Source organism: Pinus tabuliformis, chromosome 7 (assembly GCF_031772625.1).
Source record: "Pinus tabuliformis cultivar Carrire ecotype Pingquan chromosome 7, CPIR1, whole genome shotgun sequence".
In the NCBI taxonomy this organism is placed as follows: domain Eukaryota; kingdom Viridiplantae; phylum Streptophyta; class Pinopsida; order Pinales; family Pinaceae; genus Pinus; species Pinus tabuliformis.
Genome location: NC_142293.1, coordinates 590,461,414 through 590,472,275, shown reverse-complemented (window position 1 = coordinate 590,472,275; position 10,862 = coordinate 590,461,414).

The window sequence follows — 10,862 nt, the reverse complement described above, 5'->3', positions numbered from 1 at the left end:
ATATCTGAAAACTTTTGCTATAAAACAAAACTTCACTCTCTGCAACCTTCACTATCAAAAATACAGACTTTTGAATGATTCATTTAGATTACAACACCATTATTACCACATATCTATCATTGTTAGTTACTTAAAAATTTTCAATAAGTAAATCAAACAAGCATATATGTCAACATACTTTATATCTTTCAGATCTGAGTCTTCTCCATGCTCCTTGGTGAACCCCTGTTCCAAATCAGATCATACATAGATAACCCATTACTTTGCACACCTAACACCTTAATCTCCATCTCCTTATATAGATTTAGCCTTAGCCAATATCTTAGGCCAATCCTTTAGTAATGTCATTAGTATTCTTTGATGCGATCAAATAACCATTGTCACACCCATTACTATGGGCCAATACTATGGTAAAGACCCATGGTATCCAGATTAATCTGGTGCGCATTTTGTACGTGGCTTTTCTTCATAATACCTGCGTATGTACACGACCTCGCTTCTTAGGACCCACGTATACTTTCTCATACTTTAGCTTTATCATCCATCTGTCTCTGAACTATCAATCTGTGTTCATAGCTTCAGTAGAATCTATACCAATCTTCATAAGTTCCATTATCATCATATGTTGACATAAAGTACATATTTATTAAGCAGACTTCCATCAAAGACAACATATTAGCCATAATTCCATCATCCATCTCTTTAGAATAATAAGAAGAGGAGTTGATTTTTTGATGCGAAAATTGTTATAAATTATTATGAATTCATAGTATCACAAATATTAGATATTAACATTGTATAATTTAATTGTTGTAAGAGTATTTAAAAATCCTAAATACATTTTTGTATTTTTTAATAAATATTTTGAAATAAAATTTTAACGATGGCCAAAAAAAATTAGAAAGGAAGTTGAAAATGTAAAATGTTGAGCCTTCTTGCCCTTAAACAACAAAAATTTCATTAATTCAAATTTGCAATTTTAATAAAGATTATTTAATGAAATTCCTATCACACAAAAGAAACACTAAAATCTAAAATATTTAATTTTCTTTTATATGAATATCTCTATTACATTAAAAATAATAATTGCACCAAGAGACACTTTACAACCCAGTGTGGAGGCAATGTTGTAGTAGTGTATATATAATAAATAAATAAATAGTTATTAATATAATGTTAGCTTCATATGCTTTAAATAACATTCAAATTAAAACACTTATAAATGTAAAATGTAAGGCACACAACTATTAATTTGATCAGAAGAAATTGGTTTTTCTATAATGTAAATTAACATACTATTGTTTCTTTAACATGTTATTTATTTATATATTATTATTGGTATAATAACAATAATATTGATTATTATTATTCCAATATGTTATAAAAATAATAATAATCTCTATTATAAGTATTGTTATATTAGACCTTACATATATTATTGATTACACATAATGCCAATCCTTGATGATATGGACAGAGGGGGGAGAGAGAGGAAAAAAGAGAGAGACAAAGAGAGGGGGAGAGATGAGGAGAGAGAGAGAGTGCATGGGTGATGTGGGGTGAGAGATAGAGGGAGGTGGGAGAGAAAGGGGGAGAGACGAAGGAAGAGAGAGAGGAATTGAGAGAGAGAAGGATAGAGGGAGGGAGAGGAAGAGGGAGGGAGAGAGAGATATATAGATATGAAAAGAGAGTGTGTATGTTTAGGGGGTGAGATAGAGAGACAAAGGGAGATAGAGTAGGTGGAGTGGGGAGATAGGGAAGAAGAGAGATAGAGAGAGGGAGAGAATGAGAGATAGATAGATATAGAGGGAGAGAGAGAGAGCGTATGTTTGGGGGGGTTAAATAGAGAGACAAAGAAGAAGAGATAGATGGAGATATAGATGGTGGGGGAAGAGAGAGAAAGAGGGGGTGGGGAGCGAGAAGGAGAGAGGGAGGAAGATAGACACATAGATGGAAGGAGATAGAGATGGAAAGAGATAAAGAGGGAAGAAGAAGGAGACATAGAGATAGAAATACATATATTATATAGTATTATATAATATTGAACATTATTAACCATAAAGGAAGAAGAAGGCTTTTACAAAAGGTTGAATTTAGAAATTATGAATATCTTGGTTTTTCATTAAATTAGATGCATTGATTTCAGTGTAGATGTTGATTCCTAATCCAATTTGATGGATTTCACTCAATGTATTGATTTCAATAGAGTTGTTAATTTCTAATCATATTTGATTTCTTGCACCAGATGCATTGATATTAGTGTGAGCGCAAAAACAAAATTGACGATGTGCATTGATTTCTGTTATACAGTAATTCAACCATAAAAAAATAATTGATTTTTTATCTTAAATAAAATGTTAACTTACCTGAAATGTTTGATTCTTGAAACAGTAGACTATGTGTAATTGGCCACATTCTTATCATTCCCATTTTCCATCATCAAACATTGCTAGTCACTTTGCATTCAAATGAGGTAATAAAACAACTACTATTGAAACTTACTTGGGGTTTAACACTCCATAAGTCACGATGATTGACTTTGGAGAATGATACTATTAATATTGGAGAGAAAGAGAGATAAGGTATGACATTTACTATAGTAGCTCGAGTTAAATATTTGAATGATCCGCAATTTCAACTGTCATTTTCATATGATCGATATGAAAATATGTCAAAAGTAACAGGTGTGATGATAAAAATAGTAGAAAAAATAAGTTTGAGATTGATCACAATGAAGACTATTTGTAATTGAAAACATTCTTATTATTCATATTTTCTATCATTCAACATTGTTACATTGTCATTTTGCATTCAAAAATATTATTGCATCATTCATGTTATTAACAATCTTTATCATCTCAACAAACTAAGGTCATTGAGAAAATTTAAAAATAAAATGACGAGATTAATCTTAGACATATTTAGCATATTTAAAATTAACAAAATAATTAGATGTTCAACAATTTTTCTATGATAGCAGACGACTGAAACTAGTTTAGATCCATTTTAATTTTGGTCTATCAGGTGCGTGCTCATGAATCCTCTGTATGGAGTTCCACAAGAGCATGGAATGACATAAACACCTTTCCCATCTTTGGGGTCCACAAGATCCTTCACTAATCTTAGGGAGATTCAGATCATATTTAGGGGCCTAAATTTCGAAGGAACCTTATGATTCTTAAATATCTTAGCAATATTGTCACTGGTTCCTTAGATAAATGGAAGATGCACCCCTGAAAACCAATCTTTAGGATCTTTTTTGATCCTAGGACTTTTTGAGCCTTAAGGAAGGCTTTAAGACACTGATGCCTACTATAACCATTCTTATTAAAAACATTAAGGAGATGGGTTTTTTCTTCATTGAGGTGGTTTTCATTAGAAACTCATAATGCTCGAGTGGCTAAGGTATTGAGAACACCTAGATTTTGAGCAGGGAAATGATGTGAATTAACATGAAGATATTGTTCAGTGTGAGTTTTCTTTCTAAAAACCTGGTGGGAGAAAGAACCATCATCTCTTTTTGAAATAAGAACATCAAGGAAAGGTAGGCTACCATCAATTTCACATTCCATAGTAAATTTTATGGAACTAGATTGATTGTTAAGATGTTGGAAAAAGAGCTCCAACTTATCCCAACCATGAGACTAGATGAAGCAATTGCCATCCACAAACCTTTTCCAAAGCTTAGTTTGGAATAGAGCAGAGGACAATGCCTTAGATTCGAATTTCTCTATGAATAAATTGGCCACTAATGGGGAAAGGTGGGAACCCATGGAAACACCACAAGTTTGTTAAAAAAAATCACCTTCAGAACTAAAGAAAGTAGAAGTAAGACAAATTTCAACTAAATAAGATATATCTGGATCTGTAATGTGCTTGATGACTTCAATGGCCTTGTTAATGGGGATGTTAGTGTACAATAAGACCACGTCGAAACTCACCAACTTATCACTTGGATCCATCCTTAAACCCTTTATTTCATTAAAAAATGAAGACGAATCTTTGACAAAGGATTTAGTTTGACCAACAAGAGGTTTTAGCTTATTGTCTAAAAACTTAGCAAGACAATAGGTTGACCCTCCAATGGTATTGACAATGGGATGTAGGGGAGCCCCTTCTTTATGGATCTTTGGAAGACAATAAATCTTAGGAGTGAGAGGGCTACTTTCAATCAACTTCTGGCTAAGAGAGCTAACAATGCTACTAGATTTTATGGCTAGAGAAATTGCTTTAGAAATATTCTTTAAGGGATTCTTATTAAGCTTTCTGTAGCTCCTGCTATTACAAAGGTGATCTAACATCTTTCTCTGGTAATCATCCTTATCTAAGATAACGACAACTCCCCCTTTATCGGCTTTAAGAACAATGATGTCCTTGTTATTGTTTAAAGCTTTGAGAGCTTCAAACTCAGGTTTACTAAGGTTGTTCTTAGGGGGCTTAGCCTTTCTCAAGACATCCACACAGTCTTTTATTATGATATCCTTAGTAGCGTTCGATAAGTCTCTTATCCCGAATTCAATATCACAAATAATGTCTTCTACTAGGATTTTTCTAGGAGCAAGGGAAAAATTTAAATCTTTCTCTAAAAGACTATAAACCAGAGGATCAAAAGAAAAACTGGAGAGATTGACAACTCTCTTATTAAAATGGGTGAAAGAAGGTTTTCCTTTATTATTAATATAGTTGGCTGAATCAATCGAAACGAGACTATTATTATTATTATAATTACTATTATCGAGACGATTATTATTATTATTATCAAGATTATTATTATTATTATTATTCTTGGGATTGTTGTTTTTATTAATATTATTATTATTATCATATTTAATGTTATTAACCATAAATTTGGTGTTATTATTGGGAGGAACCAAATTAGGATAAAAGGAAAAGGAATGAGACGGAGAGCCCAAATTGGAAGAATTCGCTGATAGATAAGGAGGAAATGAGTTAACGGAAGAAGGGGGATGAAAAGGCGCAGTGGGAGATGGAATCGAGTGAGAGTTGGGGATCAATGTTCGTATCAAGCAATTGATTGGAAGGATCCATGACGGATTTAACATCAGGACAAGTCAGATTAAAGGAGCATGCCTCAATGCTTGAGATTACAGGTTTCTTCGTGGGGTAGCTATGATTGGAGAACAATGACAGGAAAAATTGGACCGGAAGGTTATCTGAAGAGATTAGACCAACTAATGTTGATTCGATTAATGGAGGTGAGCACAGAGGAATGGGAGCAATGTTGGAAGCCAAATAATGGTTGGAGGGATAAAAAAAGGAATGATCTCCTGAACAAGTGGAGTGAGAATAATTTGAAATGATGGAGAATTCTGGATTCTTCAGATGAATGGATGAGAGAGGGGGAACGAGAACTATAAAATTAGAATGGAGAGAGTGATTGCACTCATCTTTCAAAACAACCTGGACACATGCTTCGGCTAACAAAGAGACCCCAAACCCCTGTTATTGGTCCACTAGGAAAAAGGGGGGGTTGTTGTTATTTTAGATAAGGATGATTACCGGAGAAGGATGTTAGATCACCTTTGTAATAACAAGAGCTACATAAAGCTTAATAAGAATCCATTAAAGAAGATTTCTAAAATAATTGCTCTAGCCATAAAATCTAATAGCACTATTAGCTCTCTTAGCCAGAATCTAATTGAAAGTAGCCCTCTCACTCCTAGGATATATGGTCTTCCAAAGATCCATAAATAAGGGGTTCCCCTGCATCCCATTGTCAACACCATTCGAGGGTCGACCTATCATCTTGCTAAGTTTTTAGCCAATAAGCTAAACCTCTTGTTGGCTGGACTGAATCCCTTGTCAAAAATTCGTCTTCATTTGTAAATGAATTAAAGGATTTAAGGTTGGATCCAGGTGATAATTTGGTGAGTTTTGATGTGGTCTCCTTGTACACTAACATCGCAATTAACGAGGCCATTGAAGTCATCAAGTGAATTATGGATCCAGATACAACTTATTTAGTTGAAATTTGTCTTACCTCTGCTTTCTTCAATTTTGAAGGTGAATTTTTTGAATAAACTTGTGGCGTTTCCATGGGTTCCCCCCTTTACCTAGTAGTGGCCAATTTATTCATGGAGGACTTCGAATCCAAGGCCTTGTCCTCTTCTCTATTCTAACCTAAGATTTGGAAAAAGTTTGTAGATGAGACTTGCGTCATCTAGTCTCATGGTTGGGATAAGCTGGAGCTCTTTTTCCAGCATCTTAACAATCAATCTAGTTCCATAAAATTTACTATGGAATGTGAAATTGATGGTAGTCTACCTTTCCTTGACGTTCTTATTTCAAAAAGAGATGATGATTCTTTCTCCCACCAAGTTTTTAGAAATAAAACTCACACTAAACAATATCTTCATGCTAATTCACATCATTTCCCCGCTCAAAAGCTAGGTGTTCTCAACACCTTAGCCACTCGAGCATTACGAGTTTCTGATGAAAACCACCTCAATGAAGAAAAATCCATCTGCTTAATATTTTTAATAATAATGGTTATAGTAGGTGCCAGTGTCTTAAAGCCTACCTTAAGGCTAGAAAATTTCCCAGGATTAAAAAAGATCCTAAAGATTGGTTTTCGGTGGTACATCTTCCATTTATCCAAGGAACCACAGATAAGATTGCTAAGATCCTAAAGAAGAATAAGGTTCCTTCGACATTTAGGCACCTAAACATGATCCGAAGCTCCCTAAGATTAGTGAAGGATCCTTTGGACCCCAAAGATGGGAAATGTGTTTATGTCATCCCATGCTCCTGTGGAACTCCGTACATTGGTGAAATTGGCCGCTCAATTAATCAAAGAATTCATGAGCACATGGCTGACATCAAACATGGAAGGTCCCGCTCCTCCTCTTTGGTAGAACATGTTGAAAATTCAAAGCATCATATATGCATTGAAGAAGTGAGGGTCATTGCAATGATTGACCATTTTCATCACCAAAGTTTAGGGAGACCTTGGAAATTGAAAGGATGCCTATCAATCTAATAGAGACGATGGTTAGAGTATTAGCAGGTGTTGGATCCATGCCCTATCTTCCTAAGTTTTTATAATTTTTATTTATTTTTATCTTTAATTTTAATTTTATTATATATATAATCGGGATTTCAAGTATTCCTTTATTTCCTATTTAATTATTTATTATTTAAAAAAAATATAATTAAATTTGACCATATTATTTAGTTTTCATTTTTTTCTATATCACCTCCCTTTTGATTGATTCATCATTTTGATTTAGTTTATATTTTATTTTATTTATTCATTCATTGACTTTTTCTTATTATTATTTATTTTGTATGTGAGTTTTATTATTTAGAATAATTAAATTTGACCTTATTTAACCTTCATTTTTATTAAACTATTATTATTATTATTATTATCATCATCATCATCATCCAATTTTAAGTTCACGACCAAGCCATACACCAAATTTGTGTATGAGACCCTCTTGTTTGTGGGACAAGGGACCCACTTCCGCGCAATGATTTGATTGCTAAGTCTATGAAGGCATACATACTCTACCCTTCTCTGTTTTTGAACCTGTGACCTTTGAGGAGGAAACACATGCTCTTAACCATAATATTAATTTTATTCATCATTTACAACTAATAATATTAATTCAATTCATTATTTAAAACCAATTTTGTTTAGAATTTTGAATGATAATTCTTTAGTCTAAACTAGATGCTATATTCTAATGGCTAGATAGCATCTCTCCTCATCTATATGATTTGATGTCATGATTTGGTTTTTCATCTTGTCCTAAAGATGAATCACACTAGATGGTTCGAAACGTGTCGACAAAAAGTTTCATATGGTTCGAAAGACGTCGACAAAAAATTTCCTATATGATTTTTACCAAAAATTTGTCAACTTTCATAATATGGATCACAAAAACCTATATTCAAATAATATGAATATCATATTATTTGTTTATTAAAAATTTATAAAAAAACATTTTAAAATTTTCAAATATAATTACTAAAAATATTAATCAACACTTTAAATGTTTTTTTCAATATTTTATTTTGATTTTTTTAACATATGCTATATGTTTTCTCTCCAAGCTATGCTTTAGCTTTATTTAAGTTTTAAAAATATAAAATTTACAAATTATTTTAAGCTTTTTCCAATAAAATTGATTAAGAGTAAAGATAACTTGATCGAGGGAAAAAAATTGGAGATGATTAACATCATTGTAATTTCGGAGATGATTAACATCAATGTAATTTGGTTAACATTAATATATATTAATTATATAAATTAATATATATTAACTAGTAAATTCTGAAATATTTTAAAAATTATATTAGTATAAATAATTTTTTTTTACCATTTATATTCAAATTTTAAAATATTTTATAATTTTATAATTAATATAAAAAACAATAATTAACCCCATTTCATTTATAAATATTTGAAAGGCTTTTGTATTTTTTTTGGTAAAAACAAATTTTAAATACAACCAAAAACAACATCCAAAAAATAGAGATAAACAACCACCTTTCATTATTATGTATTAATACTCGATTCAATGGTTTCAATCACCTGAAATTTTTGCTTCCAACTAGTTCTCTTTTTATAACACAACTAGTCAAGCCTGACGACCTGACTTTTTGATTTAATGGACACTACAAATAAAATATTTCTTTCTATCACTGTTAACAAATTTTGTCCCGTAAACTAAAAGAAAATTCCAAAAAAAAATTGTTTGGCACATCATATTAGAGATACGCGTGACATTATTATAGTTGACAAATTCCATAGAATAAATTATTATTTTCAATCTAAATAACATTTATTTGATCTATTTAATTTATGATTTTATTATTTTTTGAGTAAGTTTAATGGTTAAAAGTATGTGTTTCTTTCTAAAAAGTTACAAGTTTAAAATAAGAGGGGTAAAGTATGTATAACTTAGTAGTGAAATAGTTGTTCGGAGGAGGGTCCCTTGTCCCACAAACAAAAGGCTCTCATACACCAATTTGGTGTCTTGTTAGCCATGACTTTAAAATTGGATAATAATAATATATCATAAAAATAATATAACTATATAATATAAAAATATGATAAACTAATCATTAACTTAACAAGATTAAATAAATTGCATACGAGTATTTTGTTCAAATTTAAATATCTCAATTTTTTATTTTTATTTTTATTTTTATAGACTAAATTATTCCTAATTGCCCCAAACTTATAAAAAGAAAAAAAAAACATGATAGATCATAATATAACAACCCACAAATAATTAAATTTAATCATATATTATGATTAGAGAAAAATAAAAAATAAAACAATTTAACTGGAATCAAAACTTATGTAATAAGATTACATTTAAAGTGTATGTGTGAGAACAAGAGCCTTGCCCACCTTCATAATACATGTAATAACTGATCCATATAAGTCCTTCAACTTTCATGAAAAAATTATTGGTTGAGAAATAGAGTCGAGTTTAGGGGTGATAGAGTTCTCATAATATGACATTGAACAACTTCCAATCCAAAAATGATTAGTATGTGGCTTGATTATAGGGGAATTTGTTGAGGATCTTGAAGAAAGAGCAACATTGTCCATTACTTTCCATATTAGAATGTTTAGGCAAACTTCCTTTCCAAAGCATTAGGAAGCTATAAAGAAAATATTTTAGATTCAAGATCAGATCTAAGGGATTCTGTAAAATAATAATATTTGTACTATTAATCTATTAGGTTTTATTGGGGTTTAAGTTCAAATTTCATGAGAAATATTAAAAGTAGGAGCCAATTGTGGGGTTACATTGTTTTAAAAAACATTCAGATTGAATTGAGTCTCACACTATCCCAATACCATCCCACTATTCTTTCATTCAATATGTAAACTAACTCCAGTTTAAACTCATTCTATATATATATATATATATATATATATATATATATATATATCCATATCCTACTATAATACCTCCATAAGAGTAGGTAAATCCCTAGGCAAAGAAAGAAATGGTGCTCGATTCAAATCATTCTTTGAATATACATTTTCTATTATCATGATTTTGTAAAGGTTGGTATATATATTCCTTGGGGTTGTAGGTTGGATTTATTTTGTTGAAGATGGAGCACTTTGACCTTTAGAAGATTGTGCATCATTTTTTTTCCATGACAACTATTTGAGAGAAAATCTCTTAGCATTAGATGACCACTGACATGTTCCTTGCAATTAGTTTGATATGGTACATCTCTAGGGGTGGTATGTGACTATAATTCTTTCTCAATGACCATAGGGTTTTTATCTTCTTGGAGATTATAATGATGCCTTTACAATAAAGTCGCGAATGAATAATTATGTATCCATGTCTCTTGCCTATCTCCTTTAATTGCATCCAATCTATTATGGTCATAAGATCTCCTTTATAGAAAAATGTTTTTGTTTAGTTATATATGTACCTCAAATTCTATTATCATTGTTACCAGTGGCATCAAGATAAAGGAATCTACAATAAGCTCCTTTTTGGCAACACCCTTTGGTAAAAAAATACATGTCGGCGCTAAATCATTACCTTTGTGAAACTCATGGTGCCTTTTCTCTCCGTAATTATGCTGATAATGTTGTTTGTGAGTTTCTTTCTCAAAATTTTCTTTACCTTGTTAATTTATACAAAATCAAAATTGAATGTTCATATCTTATTGCAAATTCACCCCATATCCATTAGAATGACAAAATCCATAATCAAATAAAATCAAGATCCAAAACCATCCTTTCTGCCAAAAGTTTTTGTTATATCTAACCTATCTTCTATCATTTCTTTTCCTTTTCCAACACTAACCCATATACCAACAATGTTAAAAGTAATATTTGAATGAAGATACTT